The following is a 21,994-nucleotide window of genomic DNA, read 5'->3' as shown; positions in this document are numbered from 1 at the left end:
TTTCCAACCTTTTGTATGTTCCTTGCTAGGAGCCAGCAAGTTCCTAATTAACAAAAGATGATGAATTTAGACTCTGTTAATTTGCATGACATGATGGTTTTGACAGAAGCTGGCAAGCTCTAGCCTGCGATCCACCAGGGCTTGCTAATCTTTGGAATGCTGGAAACACTGCAGAGACCTGGTAAAATATATTGTTTTCAGGTTCCAGAGCTCTGATAATTTTTTGCATACATGTAAATAGTTCATACTGGATTTTTGTTTGTTTAGACAGAGTCTCCTGTAACACAGGCTTGGCCTCAAACACCCACATAACCAAGTATGACCTTGAACTCCTAATCTTCCAGCCTCCACCTCCCTAGTGCTGGTTTTATAACCGTGCACCACCACGCCTAGTTTATGAGGTGCTACGGAGCCAATCCAGGGCTTCCTGGACTTTAACGTGCTGTCCTCCAACCACACAACTAATCCCGGCCCACTTCCTGTTTTTCCTAAGACTGACATACATTTAAATTTATTTCATCTTTTGTTTTTCAGACCCTGTGTTAAATTATCCCTTCCCTTCTGGTTCTTATGTGGGAGGCTGTGTCTATGTGCATGGTTGTGGGAGCACATGTGTCTGTGCAGTGCATGCACTCACAGAGACCAGAGCCGGAAAAATATCTGCCTCTTTGCCTTGAGATATGGTTTCTCTCGGAACTGGAAGCGGTCCATTTGACCAAGTTGGCTGGCCAGCAAACTCTCAGGATCTGCCTGTCTCAGGCTGCCAACACTGCATTTGCAAGCATGAGCATGACTGCCTTTTTGATTTCACTTGGATTCTGAATATTTGAACTCAGGACCTCATGACTTCAGAGTATGCGCCCATACCCACTGAGCCATCTCCCCACTCCCTAACCATGTTGTGTTTTTTGTTTTTGTTTTGGTTTTACATCATTTTCATGCTTGTATTTGCTTCTCTTTACATTCCCTGAATGAGTGTATCCTGCCAGCCATACCAGAATGGGTGGATACATTTTGCCTCTAAAAACCCTGTGCACTACTGGGAACTAGAGAGATGGCTCAGAGGTTAAGCACACTTGGTGCTATTGCAGAGGACCTAATTCAGTTTCCAGTATCTTCACAGAGACTCACAGCTATCTGTAACTCAAGTTTCCTGATACCCTCTTCTGATCTCAAATGGCACCCGCACACATGTGTTACACAAGCACACACTCAGGCACATGCATACGTACACACATACACACACAAATGTTTTTATAGAAAAAATTAAAAAGAAATCCTAGATACTTCCAGGGTTCTGAAAGATTAGAAACTTTATGTAACAACTGAGTCTAGGCAGAGAGGCTGTTAAAACAAGAAAAAGGTTTTCTGCATCATAGAGTACAGCTTTTTTTTTTAACTTACTAAAGATAAAAATAGCACAACAGGATAAATAAATATTCTGAACTTAGAAACAGAGACATTTGACATAAGTGCTCAGGTGTGTAGAGAGACAGTGGGACCAGGAATATGTGTGTTTGCTGAAGGAAAAACCTGGAAGTTGCCGATGTATACATGAGCCCTGAATGATGCTGTAATTACTTTTGAATTAATTGTCAGGAATAAATTAACGCAGGAATATGGCTTTGGGGTTGAATATACTTTTTTCAATTAACTATTTCAAGTCAAGTGTTTTCAAAAGTCTGTTGAAGTGTAGCACTAATAATTAATAGGCTCTGGTCCTTGAACCTCCTTTAACAAAGCTGGTAGGGCTTAGGGAGGTGGGTTGGTGGGTAAGAGCACTTACTTATTTTGCAAACATGAGGACACGAGTTCAAATACCCAGCACCCTAGTGAAAAGCTAGGCATAGCTGAATGTGTTTGAAACCCCAGCACTGAGGAGACAGAGACAGGTGGATCCCAAAAATTCACCTAGCTAATATGGCCAACTTTCATTTCAGGGAGAGACCCTATCTTGCGGTGATAAGGCTAAAGTGGTAGAGAAAGATTGCCAGCATCTTACACAGGTGTGCTCACCCACACAGGCATGTGCATGCACCTCTCTGTCTCCTACACACACAGTAAACAATTAAATAGATAAAGTTTCCTAGATAAATATTGAGTGACTATGAATTTTTTCCACAGTGCTGATATTTTTAGCGTGTGTCTAAAAATATGCTGTTGGATATTCCAAATATGTTCTTGAATTTCGTACCTAATTTCACCGTTTTGTTTTCCCCAACACTCCCCACCAAGTGCTTTAGTGACTGTGAATTTATGGCTTATCCTCAAAGGACACTCTTAAGATGACTTATTAACCTAAGCCAGGTTATTATATGTTCTAAGCTGCTGCACTGAAAGTACAGTTGCTGAAAAACATTTTAAATTTAGAACCTTTGTATAACATCACAGCAATTTCCCAAATGGCCTGACCTGGCGTCACTTTACCTTTACCCATGACCCATCTCTGCTAAATGAATCCAACCAAGCAGGAGCCACTGTGTCTACAAGCACAAAATGTTCAGTGGATGACTCCCTTTAAGAGATGCAAAATTCACTTGCGGGTGCTTACATCACCCCACTTAGACAGCTAGCATCTCACCCACGAGGTACCCAATCCATAGTTGAAAGTTGGCCAGAGAATCTGTTTCCCTCAGTCTTCTTTATGTCCTGTGGTTTTCCAGAAACATTAAAATAAAGCCACTGCCTTGGCCGTAAAATAAGTAGCTCTCGAGGGGTAGGAAGATGGCCCAGTTAGTAAAGGGCTTACTGTGTGAGCATGGGAACCTGATTAAGATCCCCTAAGCAAAAAGCCATGTGAATCATCACACATCTGTAATCTCAGTGCTAAGGAGACAGAGACGGGAACATCTCTGAAGCTTGATAAACTGTCAATGTATTTGAATAGGAGATCTTAAGCAGGTAGAGAGTGCTTGACAAAGACACCTGACACCTCTGGCTACACACAGAGACGGATAGACAGATAGACAGACACACACACACAATATGTAGCTCTCTACTTGGTCTAAATGAGGATTAACAAGAACAATAGGAAGGGACTTGGAATGTGGTGTACATTTAAGTGGCAAAGACAGTATCTCCTGCAACTACGTTAAGTATTATAACAGGCTAAACACTTGCTTGATCCCCGTCTGATGACACTATTGCTAGGTGATGGAGCCTTTAGGCAGTGGGAGGAAGTTAGGTCTTTGGAACTGTGCTCTTGAGCCTCACTTTTTTTTTTAAAGATTTATTTATTATGTATACAACATTTTGCCTCCATGTATGCTGACACACCAGAAGAGTGCGCCGGCTGTCATTACAGATGGTTGTGATCCACCATGTGGTTGCTGGGAATTAAACTCATGACCTGTGGAAGAACAGCCAGTCCTCTTAACCACTGAGCCACCTCTCCAGCCCTCTTGAGCCTCACTTTTGAGATTTCTCTAAAAAAGCTCATTTATAGGCCCTTTCAAACTCAGTGTCATGAGGATCAGAAGAACCTATGTGGGAGACACTTCATAAGTGACAAGGGATAGGTACCTGTATATTCTCCTGTGTACATATGGTTGTACTGTCTCAAATAGGATGTGTTTTGAGTTACTTGGTTTTATTTAATTTGTTTTTGTTTTTTGGTGATTGGGGATCGAACCTAGAGCTTCATTTATGTTAGGCAAACACTTTACTATGAAGCTGTATCCCGACATAGCCTTTTTATCTGTTATCTTTTTATCTGTTTGTTCATTTGTTTGAGAGTTTTTGGTTAGATTTTTATTGTTGTTACTAGTTTTGAGACAAGAGTGTGGTGTGTGTGTGTGTGTTTGTGTGTGTGTGTGTGTATGATCATATATAACACAGAGTGGCCTCACACTTGCCATGTAGCTGAGGATAACCTTGAATTCTCTAAGTGTGTGTATAGAGTTGGCTACATGTGCACACAGCTGCTGCCATTTAATGCCCTACTCAATCACTTCACCTTATTTTTTGAGACAGGATTTCTTTGAACCTGGAGCTCTCTGGCTAGACTAGCCAGGAAGCCCCAGGAATCCTCCTGTCTCCACCTTCCTTCCCAACACTGGGGTCACAGGTATGCATATTACATCCTGTTTCTCAGCCCTCTTTTTAACTTTGAAATACTTTTCCTACATTGCCCAGGGAGTTGTTGAACTTGCCATATTCCTGCCTCAGTCTCCCAAGTAGCTGGGATCACAAGACTGTGCCAGAAGACCTAGCTAAAAAGATGTCTTTACACTTCTTCTTTGAAAAAAATTGTAAAAATTTATTTATTTTTATCGAATCTGTAAGTGTGAGTAGTTAGGCTGAATTCCCAGTCCTCCCCAAATATTCAAAATTAAAATTAAAGAATAACAATTTTAGCAAGAGGGCAGGATTTTCCAGACCCTTTTCTTCCCATCCTCCTGCTCAGCATCCATTGTATGACAGGCATCCTGCTAAGCGTTTCCATGAGCTGAATTGATCCTTACTGCAGGCTCTTGTGACTATTGTACAAGGAGAATTGGAAACCAGGGTAGCAGAATAGAGCCCGGGGCTCCATGTCACAGTGCAGACCCGGAAGGCCAGCCCTGCTTTGAGCCTGTTCTTCCATCTGCCACAATCTAAATCAGCCCTCAAGGGCTTGTGCAGTCTCAGGGGCTGATCAGAACCACGAGATAAATGAGCCTTATCATCCTGAGACTCTGATTTTTATCTGCAAGTTAGTTACAGAAGAGGCTATTAAACATGCGCGGGGAGCCTTGGACCTAAACTTGAAAAGTTAAAAAAAAAAAATACTTGTTCTCAGAAATTGCTTCCAACCATGCCCAAGGCTGCCAGGAATCCAGCCACTTGCCAACCAAGATAGAGACCACAGTGAGAAAAACTAAGAGCTACCCAAGTGTGGACTTAGTTCCAGAGCAAAGAACACAGTGTCCCTGTACTGTTCAGCTTGCTCTGCCCTTTCTTCTCCCTGTCCTGTGAACTCCTGTAGGGCAGAGGCCAAGCTCTCATGGAAAGGAAGACACCTACAGAACTCTGGAGATAGCCGTGCATACTTATAATCTCTGTACTTGGCAAGTGGAAGCAGGAAGATCAGGAGTTCAAGGCCAACTTCAGATACATAAACAGCTCAAAGTTACCTGGGGTACATAATACCTAGTCTGCAAAAAAATAAATCAAACAGAAAGACACTATGAAAAACAGAAAATTAAAAGTTAAAGAGACAGCTTAGTCAGGAAGCAGGAGGACCTACACAAAAACCAGGCATGATGGCAAACACCTACATGCGGGGCAGGGCAGAAATAGCAAAATCCCTGGGTTAGCTGGCCAGCCAAGCTTGTCAAAATGGTGAGATCCAGTTCAATGAGCAATCTTTAAAAAAAAAAAAAAAAAGGAAACAGAGATAGAGGAAGACACCCAGATTCAATCTCTAGCATCCACACATACCTGTATAGTCTAGAGCACACGTGCACACACATGACAGACACACAGCTTTCTCAATATGGTTAGCCATGAATTATTTACAAGAAATTAGTCTGGGCCCAGGGAGATGACTCAGCAGGTAAAAGCACTTGCCATGAAGCCTGACCACTTGAGTTCAATCCCTGAGACCCACGTGGTTTAAAAAAAAAAAAAAAAAAAAACGACTGTGGGAAGTTATCTTTTGGCTTCCAGGCTTCATGTGTGGACACGGGAAAGCAAATGCATGCACACACAAACACAAAATAATATTTTCTTATTAAAATATATTTTTTCATACAGTATATTCTCATTCAGGTTTCCTCTCCCCCACTCCTCCTAGTCCTAGTCCCCCTATCTTTCCTCCCCATGGAATCCATACCCTTTCTGTCTCTCCTTAGAAAACAGCCGTCTAAAAAATAACAACGATAAAATAAAATGGGATACAATAAGATAAATCAAAAACAAACAAATTGGGATATGACAAAACAACCAAACAATACAAAGAGCCAAAAGAAACACATAGACACAGAGACACAAGCATTTACACACATGGGAATCCCATAAAAAACCCCAAACCAGAAGCCATTATATGTGCAAAAATCCTGTAAAGTAGAAAAAAAATGTCCTGACTTAAGATTATGAGAAAAAAAATCTCCAAAGATGCTGTTGAGTTTGTTTCATGTCGGCCATCTACTGCGGAGCATGGAGCCTACCTTTAAGAGTGGGTTGTTTTTAGTGAGATTCCCCTGGAGAGCACTAATTTTTCATTTGAATTCACTGTTTAGATCTCTACCCCATTTTTAATTGGGTTGTTTGGTTTTTTGATATCTAGTTTTCTTTATTTCTTCATATATTTTGGATATGAGGTCTCACTACTAATGTGTAGTTGAAAAAAATCTTTTCTGTATCTTGCTGCTTTCTCTGAATGATGGTATCCTTTGCTGTGCAGAAGCCTTTCCATTTCATGAGGTCCCGTTTATTAATTGTTGTTCTAGTGCCTATGCTAATGGTATTCTGTCCAGAAAGTCTTCTCCTGTGCCAATAAGTTCAAGACTATTCCCTACTTTCTTGTCTATCAGACTCAGTGTATCTGGTTTTATATTGAGGCCTTTGATCCATTTGGAGTAGAGTTTTGTGCAGGGTGATAAGTATGGATCTATTTTCATTCTTCTCCTTGCAGACATCCAGTTAGACCAAAACCATTTATTGAAAATGCTGCCTTTTTTTCTATGTATATTCTGGCTTCTTTATCAAAATTCAGATGTCCATGAAAAAAGTGTGTAGACTTATATCTGGGTCTTCAGCTTGATTCCACTTATCAGCATGTCTGTGGCTATACCATGAGTTTTTCTTACTATATTTCTGTAGTGCAGCTTGAAATCAGAGATGCTGATTCCTCCGGAAGTTCAGAATTGTGTTGAGCATAACTGGGTTTCTTGTGTTCACATATGAAGCTGAGAATTATCCTTTCATGTTCTGTGAAGAATTATGTTGGAATTTTGATGGGGATTGCATTGAACCTGTATACTTCTTTTTGTAGGACAGTCATGTTTTTACAGTATTAATCCTACCATTCTACGAGCATGGGAGATCTTTCCATTTTCTGATATCTTCTTCAATTTCTTCTTCAATGGCTTAAAGTTTTTACCAAACAAGTATTTCACTTGCTTGGTCAGAGTTACTTCCAGATATTTTATATTATTTGTGGATATTATATAAGAGTTGTTTCCGTGATTCAAATTGTTCATCTGATCTTGATTTGACCTTTCTAAATGGTGAATATTGAGAAAATTATCCTCTTTTGTTTTGTTTTTTGAGACAGGGTTTCTTTCTGTAACAGCTCTGGCTGTCCTGGAACTCACTCTGTGGACCAGGCTGACCTTGAATTCACAGAGATCCACCCGCCTCTGCCTCCCAAATGCCGAGATCACCAAAGGTGTGCACCACCACCACCTGGCAATTAACCATTTTTTTTAGATTTTCTAATTTGATGGACAATCCTGAGTTTATGTCTTGCCATCTACTCCTTTTGGGTATGACTTTTTTGTTCTAGAGTTTTCAGATATTACCAGTATGTTACTAAAGTTTCCAGATATTACCAGTAAGAGATCTTTCCATTTTTTATGTAGGCACTTAGTGCTATTTTGTCCCAGAAATTTGGTTATGCTGTGTATTCCTTTTCATTAAATTATATAAAGTCTTTCATTTTCTTATTTATTTCTATCTTGACCCACTTTTCATTCAGTAGAGAATTTTCATTTTCCATAGTTTGTAGGCTTTCTCTTGTTTCTGTTGTTGATATCCAGCTTTAAGTCGTGGTGATCAGATATGATGCAGGGTGTTATTTCAATTTTCTTGTATCTGTAGAGACTTGCTTTGTGTCCAAGTATGTGGTCAATTTTGGAGAAGCTTCCATGAGCTGCTGAGAAGAAGGTATATTCCTTTTTTTTTTTGTTTGGGTGAAATATTCTGTAAATATCTGTTAGATTCATTTAGTTTATGATATCAGCTTCAGCATTTCCCTGTTTAGTGTTTGTCTGAATGACCTATCTATTGGCAAGAGGCAGATATTGAGTGTCTACAGGAAGGAGGAAAGCAGGCTGTGCGCCTAGGATCTGCTTAGTCTCCTGCGGATGGGCACAGAGAGGGAAGAGAAGCCATGACTGTGGTCTGCTACAAAGCTGGAAGTGGGACTGGAAGAGAGGAGGGACAGTGAAGATCTGAAGATAGCCTACCTGCTTCCCTGGCCAGGGTGGTCTGTAGGCTCCCAGGAAGTGCCTAGGGTAGTTGGCGACTGAGACAAAGGAATGTTGTGGAGGAAGGCTAGAAGAGATCTTCATAATCTTCTGGAGACTGGGCAGAGAGTGAGGGGAAGTTACAGCAGTTGTCTGCTACAGAACTGGGCATGAGACTAGGGGTTTGGGTTTGGAGAAGGAGGGAAAATAAAGCTCTGAAGATTGCCTACCTGCTTCCCTGATCAATCCAGTTTTTGAGACAGGATCTCACTATGAAGCCCCAGCTGCCCTGGAAGTTGCTCTGTAGAGCAGGTTGGCTTTGAACTCACAGAGCTTCACCTGTCTCTGTCTCCTGAGTGCTGTTTTGTTTGTTTATTTTTCGTTTTTTTTTTTGTTTTTGTTTTTGTTTTTTTGTTTTTTCGAAACCGGGTTCTCTGTAGCTTTGGAGCCTGTCCTGGAACTCGCTCTGTAGACCAGGCTGGTCTCGAACTCACAGAGATCCACCTGTCTCTGCCTTCCGAGTGCTGAGATTAAAGGCGTGCGCCACCACCGCCTGGCTCTGAGTGCTGGTATTAAAGACATCTACTACTACATCTGACCATATTTTTTTTTTTTTACTAACGTGGTCTAACTTAACAGCATAAAAGTCCATATGTAATTTTTTTCTTTGGTGTTAATATAACTATGTAATTAAATTGTATCAATACTGAGTTGAAAATTGCCATTAACAATCATAACTGACACCAAAGATTACCAATAACCCTAAAAATCTTACTGTACTTATAAACAAGGGCTCTCCACTGGGAAAGCATTCATTTCTGAATGCGCTCATGTTTATTAAGGAGTATTTTATTAAGGTAGAACTCTAGCTCTAATTGTTAGACCCATAAACATAGCCTGGGAATCAAGAGCCAATGTAGCAGAGCAATCCCAGTGTGTACCCAGGAGGGACTTCATGTTGATCTGTAGATCCTGGCAGGAAACAGATGAAGTACTGGAAAGATTAAGTGGAGAATGTTATATGATGAAGGTGTTTGCAGGGAAAAGTGAAGCAGAGGGAATGAACATAGGAAGCTGTATATGGAAGATACCACTGTCGGCTGTCCTTTAAGCATTGTTCCTGGCTCTTGTCTGGGACTCTTTTAGGCAGAAAGTACTTTTCTGATGCTTTGACCTTCAACTTCTTCATGTGGTATGTCTTATAGAAACAGCTGTGGCAAAACACACCTAAGCAAAGCTTATTTTAGTTTACATTGAGATGGAGCTCATGTGCCTCAGCCTAGCCTCATACTCACTGTGGATCTGCTCTGATCCTCCTGTTTCTACCTTCTGAGTAATGGGATTAGGGTCCTGAGGAACACTTATAGTGCGCTCTTTGTTGCTATGATAAAATACTAAAACCAGCTTGGGGAGGAAAGGGTTGACATGGCTTACATCATTGAGAGAAGTCAGCCAGGAACTCAAGGCAGGAGCCGGGAAGCAGAGACTATGGAGGAGTGCCGTTTAATGGCTTGTTCTCTGCTTCTGCTCGCCTGGCTTCCTTATATAACCTAGAACCACCTGTCCCATTCTGGCACTGCTCACAGTGGGCTAGGTGCTCCTCTATCAATCAGAAATCAAGAAAATGCCCCCACAGGCATGCCCATGGTCAATCTAATGGAAGCGAGTCCTCTGTTGAGGTTCCCCCTTCCCATGTGTGTCAAATTGACAACCGAGGATAGCCATCAAGACCACTGTCTCATGCTTGGTTTATGTGATGCTGGGAATGGAACCTGGGCTTTGAGCATGCCAGACAAGGGCTCTACCAACAGAACTACATCCCCAGGCCCAAGGAGTGATGGGGGAAGGTCATTGGTTAAATAAAGAAACTGCCTTGGCCCTGATAGGTTAAATGCATTGGTGCATCTAGGTTGGCATGTACTTGGCCTTCAGAAGAACAGGCGCCAGTTAAGATATGGCACTAGATCTGGGAAGAATATATGCAGCTGAGCCAAGTCTAGTCTGGCAAGACTCCTCAATGTGAGCTGATGCATCAGCATTAGGAGCAAGGACTCTGTGTCTGCTGTGAGAGCAAAAACTCCCCAGAGGCACCAGGCAATGCAGTGTACAGGCACCAGCCACCACGACACGCAGCAAACAGAGAGAAGCTGAGGGTATACAAGGAGATGTGTGGTGATGAACTCCCCTGGAAGAGCACAGAGATAGAAACAAAGGAAGTTTATTTCATGCAGGGCCAAGGGAAAAAATACTGCGATCTGCACAAGGCAAATGCGTCAAACTGACTGCGGGAAAACAGTACACAGAGAACATTCAGCAAAGACAGCAGCACACCAGCACTCCAATTTGTCTCCCTGCCAAGTCCCAATACTGTGAGGAAAGGGTCTCCTGAGAGACAAGGAGATGCCGTGACATGCATTCCCAAGCAGTGGCAATGAGGTCCCCTTTCCTGCATCCAGCTTTGACTTTAAGGGCTTATGCAATCTGCAAGGGACACGGTGAAACAGTGGTAGCTTATGTGCTGTGCCAGGGCCCCTCAGGAAGCTAGTCCTTACAAGGCTGTGATCTTGATAGCTTGATGGAATCGAGAATCACCATGGAAACACACCTCTGGGCATGTTTGTGAGAGAGTGTCTATGTTAGGTTAATTGAAGTGGGAAGACTCACCCTTAATATTCCACAGGTCTTGGACTGAATAAAAAGAAGAAAGCAAGCTAAATACGAGCATCCGTCTCTCTCCGCAGATGCAATGTGGTGGGCTGCCTCAAGCAAACTGCTACCATGACTTCCCTACCATGATGAATAATACCTTCAAACTGTAAGTCAAAATAAACTGTTACTTCTGTCAAGTATTTTATCTCAGAAACAGGAAAGGCAATCCTCGGTGGCAGGGGGACAACCGAAGATTCCTTAAAGGCAGGAACCCACCATTACACATCTCTGTAAGCTTATATATCCTTAATAACTAGGAATCCGTACATATTTACCACTGTGTATGTAACACCCTCCCCTAAGAGATGTAATGAAGAGGAAATGAAATATGAAAGGATGGGTTGGGCCAATAACATTAGCATTTGATATTTATCTGTCACCTTGTGAGAGTCTCCCTGTAGCTGATCCCAGACAGAGAGAACAAACGTCTTTTCTTGGCTGTGTTGGTGGAAATCAAGCTTCAACTTTGTTTGCGTGAGTATGTTTACTCATGTGGTGCATGCATGTGTGTCTGATATGTGTGTAGGATTATATAAACCTGTATTTCTACATGAAAGCCAGAGGAGAATGCTGAATTCCTACTGTACCACTCTCTGACCTATTATTCCTTTTTAGACAGGGTCTCTTACTGAAGCTGGAGCTGGCTTACAGTTTCAGAGACTTAGTTCATGATAATGGTGGGGAGAATGTAGTAGGCAGGCATGGTGCAAGAACAAACAGCTTACATTCTGATCCACAGGCAACAGGCAGAGAGTGGGGGGGAGGGAAGAAGGGAGGGAAGGAGGGAGAGAGAGAGAGAGATATTAAAATCCTGCTTGGTGGGGGATTCTGATACTTCAAAGTTCACTCCTGGTGACACACCTTCTCCAGCAAGTATATGCTTCCTAGTACTTCCCAAATAGTTTCACTAATTGCATTAAAATATATGAGCCTATGGGGCCTATTTTCATTTAAACAATCACAAATATGTTTCTTTAATATTTGGAATTAGGCCCCTTCTATAGAAGCTCAGTGCCTCTACTGGAGGTCTTGGGCTAACATCAAAATCACAAAAGGCTACTAGGGGAGTAATATTCAAAATGAGCTCTAATGTGATGCCACAAGCCAAAGAGGAATCAGGGAGAGTATTCTAGATAGGCAGAATAGAATGTCTCATTCCCATGGAAGGATGGAGAGAATGGAGGGTGGACAGCCTCAGAATGCTTAAGGCCCAGAAAAGACATTCTGAAAGCAACAGGCTGCTGCTATCTCATTGCACTAAAAATGTGAGGAAAAACTGGATTCAACACAGTCAGGCCAGACAATTTGCTCCTTACCATCTTTGCTCCATTCAAACTTTCCATTGGTGCCGGTTGGTAGTGGTGCATGCTTTTAATCCCAGCACTTGGGAGGGAGAGACAGGCGGATCTCTGTGGGTCTGAGGTCAGCCTGGTCTACAGAGCAAGATCCAGGACAATCAGAGATACACAGAAAAACCTTGTCTCAAAAAAACCAAAAAAAAAAAAAAATAGCTAGCACATGAATCTGGATGTCAAGGAACAAATATCCTTAGTTTGACAGCATTTTCAGATAGTTTTACAAAACATCATTGTTCCCTGCGCCCTCTTCCTAGGTATTAGTTTCTTTTTTTTTGTTTTTTGTATTTGTTTGTTTGTTTGTTTTTCAAAATAGGGTTTCTCTGTGTAGCTTTAGAGCCTATCCTGGAACTCACTCTGTAGACCAGGCTGGCTTCCAACTCATGTTTGGTATTGCATGTGCCTGCCTCTGTCTCCTGAGTGCAGGGATTAAAAGCATGTACCACCACCATCTGGTCTAATAATTTGGTAGCTCATTTTAAGTTTTTTGTTTTTGTTTTTCAAGACAGGGTTTCTCTGTGTAGCCCTGGCTATCCTGGAACTCACTCTGTAGACCAGGCTGGCCTGGAAGTCAGAGATCCGCTCCTGTCTCCTTGAGTGCTGGGATTAGAGTTATGTGCCACCACTGCCCAGCTTTGTTATAAATTCTTTACTTACCTCCACCACAACCTGACTGCCATCAGATCTTCTCTGTACCCTAAGGTGTATAGGATGCTGTGGCAAATTATTGTCTGGAATGTTCATATTTGGAGTGTAGGTATGAGCCTGCAATGGTGCACGTATATAAGCCAGAGGACCACCCTGAGTGTTGTCCTCTCTTTCCACCTTTTTTGAGGCAGAGTGCCTTTGTTGTTTGGTATTGCATGTGCCAGGCCTCCTGGCTCATGAGCCTCATGGGATTCTTTTGTCTCCACCCCCATCTCACTGTAGGACTGCTATGATTATAGAGGTGCCCCCCACATTTGGTTTTCCATAGGTCTTGGAATCCTAACTCAGGTCTTTTACTTACTTATTTTATTTATTTATTTATTTATTTATTTATTTATTTATTTATTTAGGATTTCTGCCTCCTCCCCACAACCGCTTCCCATTTCCCTCCCCCTCCCCCGATCAAGTCCCCCTCCCTCATCTGCTCTAAGAGCAATCAGGGTTCCCTGACCTGTGGGAAGCCCAAGGACCGCCCACCTCTATCCAGGTCTCCTAAGGTGAGCATCCAAACTGCCTAGGCTCCCCCAAAGCCAGTATGTGCAGTAGGATCAAAAACTCACTGCGAATGTTCTTGAGTTCTCAGTATTCCTCATTGTCCGCTATGTTCAGCTAGTCCGGATTTATCCCGTGCTTTTTCAGACCTAGGCCAGCTGGCCTTGGTGAGTTCCCGATAGAACATCCCCATTGTCTCAGTGTGTGGGAGCACCCCTCGTGGTCCTGAGTTCCTTGCTTGTGCTCCGTCTCCTTCTGCTCCTGATTTGGACCTTGAGATTTCTGTCCAGTGCTCCCATGTGGGTCTCTGTCTCTGTCTCCTTTCATCGCCTGATGAAGGTTAATATTCATGAGGTTATTTTTATTTTTTTAGAAAGAAAACAAACTACCTATTTTCATTTTACATACCAATCCCAGTTCACCTCCCTCCTCTCCTCCCGATCCTTCTGCCTTTCCCCCAACCCCACCCCCATCCACTCCTCAGAGAAGGTAAAGCACATTGCTTTGGGAAAGGTCCAACGCCCTCCGTACTATATCTAGGCTGAGCAAGGTATCCATCCAAAGAGAATAAGTTCCCAAAGAGCTAGTACAAGCAGTAGGGATAAATCCTGGTGCCACTGCCAGTTGCCCCACAGTCTACTCCAGCCATACAAATGTCACCCACATTCAGTGGGTCTAGTTTGGTCCTATGCTTGTTCCTTCCCAGTCCGGCTGGAGTTGGTAAGCTCCTGTTAGCTCAGGCAAACTGTTTCAATGGGTGAATCCATCATGATCTTAACCTCTTTGCTCATATTCTCACTTCTCCCACTCTTCAGCTGGACTGGGAACTCACCCTCAGGTCTTTATGCTTGTACAGCAAGTGTTTTCCCCACTGAGCCATCTCCCCAGCCCTTTTACACTACCAACAGCGTTCATGTCATCTAATCTAGTATTGGATGGCCTTGTCTTTCCCAGGGCTTCAAGGACAGCCTGGTCCACAAGGTAAGTTCCAGTCTAATCAGTACTATATACTGAGACCCTGTATCAAAATAAAATTATTTATTTGTTTTATTTTATGTGTGTGACTATTTTGCCTATATGGATGTGTGTGTGTTTCACGGGTGCTTATGTGCCCATGGAGGTCAGAGGAGGACATCAAATCCCCTGGAACTATAGTTACAGATGGCTGTAAACTACCATGTGGGTGTTGGCAACATAGATTCTCTTGCAAAAGCAGTAAGTGCTTTTAACCACTGTGCCATATCTCCAGCCCCACCTCCCATTGTCTATGGTAATTTTTAAGATAAAAAATTATGTGCATAAGTGATTTGCCTGAGTATATGTATGCATGTGAATTATGTGAATACCCAGTGGCCATAAGAGAGCACCAAGAACTGAGCCACTATGTAAGTGCTGCCAATCAAACCCAGTTCCTTTGCCAAGAGTAGTAGCAAGTGCTGTTAACCTCTGAGCCATCTCCCTAGTCCCCCACGGTATTTTGTCACAGCCACAGAAAGCTAATACATTGATGATGAATCATTGTCCAACCCCACATTTTCTATTTTGAGTCTCTGAGCCCCTTAATAATTCTTAGATCTCTCTGCCCTACACCCTACCCCAGCTTTTTCATAGTTGCCTTATTTTGCATTCTGCACTGGAGACAGCAAATTCTATTATGAGCGTTGTATCTGCTCACATTCCTACACTCATTTCAGATAAATCTTGCAGAGGAATCCTCAGAGCTTCAATTTGTTAGTCAGTTGCTGTGTGCCATAGTTCTGACCACAGAAACCAACTTACCCCTAGGACAGGGATAATGCCGTCTCAGTTTTCAGAGGCCAAATGTGGAAAACAGCCAATGAAGTGACTTCTGCATGGTCCCAATGGCTGTTCATGATCTGAAATTCAAAGCCAGGTTTAGCTAGACACAGTAGCTGGACCCATGGACCCAGGCACTTGGGAAAGCTGAAGGCTGTGTGAGCTGAGGAGTTTAAAGCCAGCCCAGGAAGTATATCAAGACCTTAAGCAATAACAAACAGGGTTCTTGCTCTCACATGAAGTCTTCTTAGAAACGTGAGCGCTACACGAATTTTTTGCTACATCCAAAAGGTTTGTAGATTGGCAGAGTTTATTTGAAGTACCAAGGTCAAGGCTGTACGAACATCAAAGGGCTTCCTTCCTGTTCCATTGTTTAACCACTCTACATATCTGTTCTGAAAGGGCGTTTGTACAGGTTGTTCTTTCTGTTCTGGGTAAGATTAATACGTCTTAAGGAGCACTGAAGATCACAGCAAATGTATTAAAAAGCCTTCCCTACCATGTCAAACTGGCACTTGGCCTTGCTGCTACAGCCAGCGAGCCCCACAATCACAGGGTAACAGACAACTGTTTTATTGTCACCTTCTCTCACTGGTGCTGATTTCTTGAAAACTCCCACACTGGTCCTTCTTCTCAATATGTGGCTTCTTCTGTTTCAGACACACCTCCTACCCACCTATGTCTCCAGTTGGTATGGCCCTGTGAGTCAGTCCCTAAGCAGACCCTGCCCCGAACACTAACAACTCCCTGTCCTGCCTTTGCTGCTATCACCAAATACTTTGTGCTGGGTAAAGTATAATGAAGAAAGGTTTCAGAGACTAAAGCTCATGATTTGGTATGTGGTCTCCTCCATTTGACTTTGTTGGGTGCCTTGTAGATACATTTGAACATGGTACACAGCATCAGAGGTGGAGTTTGTCACATGGTCTGTTACGTTTCGTTGTACTATGATAAAATACTTGGTAGAAGCAATTTTATAGTCAAAACTTTTACTTTTGGCTCAGTTTAAGTGTTTGGACCATCATGGTGTGGCAGGAGCTTAAGGCGGCTGGTCATATTGCATCTGCTGTCAGGAAGCAGAGGGAGGTAAATGTTGGTCCTTGGCTAACCTTCTCTTTTTTTTGAGACTTGGTTTCTCTGTGTATCCCCAGGTGTCCTTGAACTCACTCTGTAAACAAGTTTGGCCCAGAACTCACAGAGATCTGCCTGCCTCTGCCTCCCTGGTGCTGGAATTAAAGGTATGTGCCTCTATCCCCCTGCGTAACCTTTTCTTTTTCATTCAGTCCTGGACCTCAGCCCTTAAGATGGTGCTGCCCACATTCAGGGTGGGTTTTCCCACCTCAGTTAGCCTAATCTAAATAATCTCTCATAGGAATGCTTAGATGCTTGTCTCCTACGTGATTCTAGAACTCTTTCAGGTGATAATCACTAGTAATCATTATACGTGGTGAAGCCAGACAACAGGAGTTCGGGTGGGAACAGGCTTGCCCTTTTATAATGACCCTCTTTCTTGGGATCTAATCCATTTCTATTTTCCTAATACGAAAACAATTGGGAGACTAACCAAACTGCAGCACCCATACAGATGTGGGAGAAACAGGGGAAACAGAATGCCAGGAAGTAAGGAAGAAATCATACCCCTCGGCAATGCACCAGTGTTTGGTGACTTAGTCAGTCATCAAACATCAGTGTTATCTAAGAAGACCCTCCGCTCCCAATGACCTGGAATGGTCACCATTCTCTAGCAGCTTCAGATGGGGACCTTAATGAAACAGGAGCAAGAACAAAACACCAACTCTGTCACTGCAGTCATTTGTTTCTGTCTACAATGTGCAGCCCCAAAATAAATGAGGTGGGGGAATCATCTTTTTAAAGCATCTTTCCATTGAAAACATTTACTGTCTACTGAAGCCCAGTTACTACTACAAATCATTCAGTTAGCAGCAAAATATTCCCGTTTAGTTTTGAACTTTGTTCTTCTATGAGAATATCTGTTTTTTTGTGGGGCTTTGAGGAGGAAATCAGGCAAAGTTCAGGTGTCTGGCTGACCCATGCTTTTGTTATGTTAGGCTTTGTGAAACAGGGCTAAATTCAGGCCTTCTTTAGAGGGCTTCTTTTAGGCAGTTCGATGTTTTCTTTATGTGAACTTTCCAAATGCTTATGACACCTGATGAACTCCCTTGGTAAAAAGGTGTGTCCTCCACCTTTCAGGGTTGCTTACTACTAGATGGTGTTTGGCCAGGGAGAGAAGAGACCTCCCTTGCAGGGCACACATCAAATGGATTTCTTTCCTATTGATCTGAAACTGTTTAAACAGACGATGGGAGAAGAAAAAGAAAGAACTCAGCAGGAAATCACTATAAGAGATTATGGCTTATATCTTATATGTGCCTCCTATCTTTCAGGCCCTGACTGGTCTCGAACTCACAGAGCTCCACCTGTCTCTGCCTCCCTTGTGCTGGGATCAAAGATGGGTTTTAGGTAGCAAGCTGGCCTCAAACTTGCTACGAAGTAGACGACAGCCTTGAGCTCTTAATCCTCCTGTCTTTATTTCCCAATGGCTGTGAGTTCGAGGCCACAGTTGTTTACATAGTGAGTTCTAGGACAGTCAAAGCTACATAGTGAGACCCTGTCTCAAAAAACAAATAAATAAAAACAAAACCCCATACAAACAACAACTTTTTACATTTCAGTAAATGAAGTTATAAATAAGGGGATCACAAAAGAAAACAATAAAAGACAGCAAATGGCTATAATGCCCCTTAAGTAAAAAAGAAATTTAGATAAAATATATCCTTTTCAAAACAGTCATGAGCCTCCTTCCCCCCACACTTAATTGCATTTCTTGCCACTCATAGTTTATTTGGGCTGAGTTTGTTTCTGTTCTTGTTTTTGTTGCTGGTAATACTGTTGTTTGTGAGTTCCCACTCTGTAGTCTTAACTGGCCTAAAACTTGTTGTATAAACCAGTTTCTCCCCAAACTCATACAGATTCACCTGCTTCTGCCTCCCAGTACTGAGATTAAGAGTGTGGGCTACAAGAAGAGGAAGAGGAGAAGAAGAATCAGCAGCAGCAGCTGGGCAATGGTTGAGTCTTTAATCCCAGCATTTGGGAGGCAGAGGCCTGTGAATTTTTGAGCTCAAGGCCAGTCTTGTTTACAGAGTGAGTTCAAGGACAGCCAAGGCTATACAGAGAAACCCTGTCCCCCAAAACAAAAGAACAAAACAAAACAAACAAAAAAGAAAAAAGAGTGTGGGCTACCACAACTGACTGAGTCTGCTTCTAATGGAACTATGTACATTTCTAGAAGATGGTATTGTGTCTCATTGTCTTATTTCCCCTACAGAACCATGAACTATACTTACTAAATATTGAAATAGAATTAAATGTACATTAGTTAGAAATATTTTCATTTCCAGCTTGTTTATTTTTGCTAGAGGAGACACTGAAATTTCTGTTCTAAGAATAGCTTTAAGTCCTTGCTCAGGAGGTCATGATTGCAGTAAGTGAAGTAAGATCTAAATACTTCCAGGTCCATTAGGAAATTATAACTAATATGATTTAAAAAGAACATTGGGTCAGACATTTCATACATATCTCAGCTTACAGTGGTTTAAGTTTAAGTAAACTTTGAATAAATGTTTTGCATGCTGAACTCAACTCCAAATGGATCAAATACCTCAAAATAAAACCAGATACACTGAACCTGATAGAAGACAAAGTGGGGATAGCCTAGATCATATGGCACACAAAAAGAGTTTCTGAATAGAATACCTTTAGCACAGGCACTAAAATCAACAATTTATACCTAATGACGCTAAGAAGTTTCTGCAGAGCAAAGGGCACATTCATTTGGACAAAGTGAAAGCCTACATAATAGGAAAAGATGCTTACCAACTATACATTGGATAGACGGCTAATATCCAAAATATATCAAGAACTACACAAAACAAAAACTGGACATCAAGGAAACAGATAGCAGGGTGGTACACACCTTTAATCCCAGCACTCTGGAGGCAGGCAGGTCTCTGAGTTTGAGGCCAGCCTGGCCTACAGAGTGAATTCCAGGACAGTCAGAGTTACACAGAGAAACTGTGTCTCAAAAAAAAAAAAAAAAAAAAAGAACCTAGAAAAAGAAAAAAATAACCCAAATTGAGAACAAGCCGGGCGGTAGTGGGGCACGCCTTTAATCCCAGCACTTGGGAGGCAGAGGCAGGTGGATCTCCGTGAGTTTGAGACCAGCCTGGTTTACAAGAGCTAGATCCAGGATAGGCTCCAAATCTACAGAGAAACCATGTCTCAAAACACCAAAAAAAAAATTGTATAGCCACATACAAATCAGTGTGGTGGTTCCTGAGAAAGATGGGAATCTATCTACCTCAAGATCCAGCTATACCACTGCCACTTTTGAGCATATACTGAAAGGGTTCTTCATCCTACCACAGAGACATGTGCCCAACTATTGCTGCTCTATTCATAATAGCCTGAAATTGCAAACAGCCTATATGTTCATTAACAGATGAATGGATAAAGAAAATGTGGTATGTTTACACAATGAAATATTACTCAGCTATTTAAAAAATGAAATCATTGGCCAGTTGGTGGTGGTGCATGCCTTCAGCCCTAGAACTTGGGAGGCAGAGATAGGCCGATCCCTGTGAGTTCCAGATCAGCAAATCAGCCTGGTCTACAAAGTGAGTACCAGGACAGCCAGGACTGTTACACAGAACAACTCTTTCAGAGAGAGAGAGAGAGAGAGAAAGAGAGAGAGAGAGAAAGAGAGAGATAGAGATAGATAAAATCCAGAGGTAAATGGATGGAACTAGAAAAAAGTCATCCTGAGTGAGGTAACCCAGACTCCAAATTACAAATATGGTATGTTTTCTCTTATATATGAATTTAGCTTTTAACCTTTAATAAGCAAGCTACAATCCATATAACCACAGAGTTTAGGTAGGTATAGAGTAAGGGATTGGGAGTGGGAAGGATTTCCCAAGGAAGGAAAATAGAATATATATAATCAGAGAGAAACAGGGGGAGACTGGGATGGGAGTATTAAATGGGGAGGAGATAGGAAAAAGGGAATAAGATAGGGCATATTGGGAGGGATAGCTAAAAGTAACGGCTATTTAAGTGGTCTTATGGAAACCTAACATAGTAGAAGCTTCTTAAAATATATTTATGTATATGAAGGAAATCTAAATGTTGTGGGAGTAGCCAACCATATATGATTTGAGTTATGCCCCACTCTGTTAGATGGAACCCAAATGATACTGCTTGGGAGGCTAAGAATATGAGACTAGATAGCCAAGGGACCTGAGGTAAAATCCTTATTACTACTGTTCTACTAAAGGAACCTAGCAATAAAATGACTCCTAAAGGCATTCTGCTATACTCAAAGATCAGTGTCGGCCTTGGTCTTCATCAGAGAAGCTTCCTCCTGCAATAGATGGGAACACTGGATAATGTACTGAGAGTGAAAGACCTTGGAACAGGCAATCTTAGATATAATGTCTCATCAAATCCCGTCTCTCAGGGCTCAGGGAGCTACGTGGAAGAGGAGGTGGAAAGGATGTAAGAACCTGTGGGAATGGAAGGTACAAAGGAATCAGTCCCTCATAGACCTGACATGTCTGCCACACATATGAACTGTGGCAGTATGCACATGCACAGGTCCATGTGGGGTTCCAGTGCTGACTGGAGAAGTCCCCCAAGAAGTTAGCTACAATCGACAACTGCTTACAAAGGAAGAATTCATTTTCTCCAAAGGAGACTTGCTGGTTATACAAATCACTCTTTTTTTTTCACCCCTCGAGACAGGGTTTCTCTGTGTAGCCCTGGCTGTCCTGGAACTTGCTAGCTCTGAACTCACAGTTGCTTCTGCCTCCAGGTGTTGGGATTAAAGGTGTGCACCAACACTGCCCAGCTACACACCGCTCTACCACTCTTCTGGGCAGGCCCCATTCCCAGAAGTAAATGGCCAACACAAAACAAACTCAACAGTATTTTTTTTGTCTCATAATGTTTTGGGGGGTATTTTTAAAAACCTTACATTTCTTTTGTTTATATATTATGGCTTCTGGTTTGTGCTTTTATGGGTTTTGTGTGTGTGTGCATGCGTTACATGTTTCTCATGATTTGGTTTTTTTTTTTTTCTGTTTGTTTGCCTTCCTTTTCCTAAAGAGAGAGAGAAAAAGAAAGTTTGGATTAAGATGGGGTGGAGAGTTGGGGAGAATCTGGGAAATAAGAGAGAAGAAACCATGATCATAATACATTGTATGAAATATATATATATATAATATATTTATATTATACACACACACACACATATATTATATGCTGGGATTAAAGGCATATGCCACCACCGCCCAACTACTAACAGAAAATCGCAATCTCAGTTTACATTATTGCATGAATCACATGACCTTTAACGCTATCAAGTGGCAGAACACCACACTGCATTCCAGTTTCTGAGTGCCAATGCACAGTATCTAAATGTTGATGCCTGCTGACCTTTCATCTGCTGAAATAGTTCTTAAAAACTCAGTTAAAATTAAATCATTGGTAACTTGGCAGTGGAGGTGCGCACATTTAATCCCAGAATTTGGGAGGCAGGGGAAGGTAGAAGATCTCTGTGAGTTCAAGGCCAACCTGGTCTATAGAGCTAGTTCTAGGATAACCAGGGCTGTTACATAGTGAAGCCCTGTCTCAAAACAGCAAAAATAAATAAATAGATAAACAAACAAACAAGTCAATCAATCA

At 42.1% G+C, this 21,994-nt stretch overlaps 1 protein-coding gene across 1 annotated transcript in view; it reads left to right on the top strand.

The window, feature by feature from the left end:
- Positions 1-10,967: 10,967 nt before the first annotated feature.
- Positions 10,968-21,994, top strand: part of Tbl1x (transducin beta like 1 X-linked) — a 187,136-nt gene continuing 176,109 nt past the window's right edge. Inside the window, exon 1 of the mRNA XM_041642351.1 lies at positions 10,968-10,986. The gene's annotated coding sequence lies outside the window, so the exon portion shown is untranslated. The remainder of the gene's footprint in view (positions 10,987-21,994) is intronic.

Source organism: Microtus oregoni, unplaced genomic scaffold (assembly GCF_018167655.1).
Source record: "Microtus oregoni isolate MIOR12 unplaced genomic scaffold, Mior012 000074F_001, whole genome shotgun sequence".
NCBI classification, from domain to species: Eukaryota; Metazoa; Chordata; class Mammalia; order Rodentia; family Cricetidae; genus Microtus; species Microtus oregoni.
This window is presented reverse-complemented; position numbering and strand designations above follow the sequence as displayed.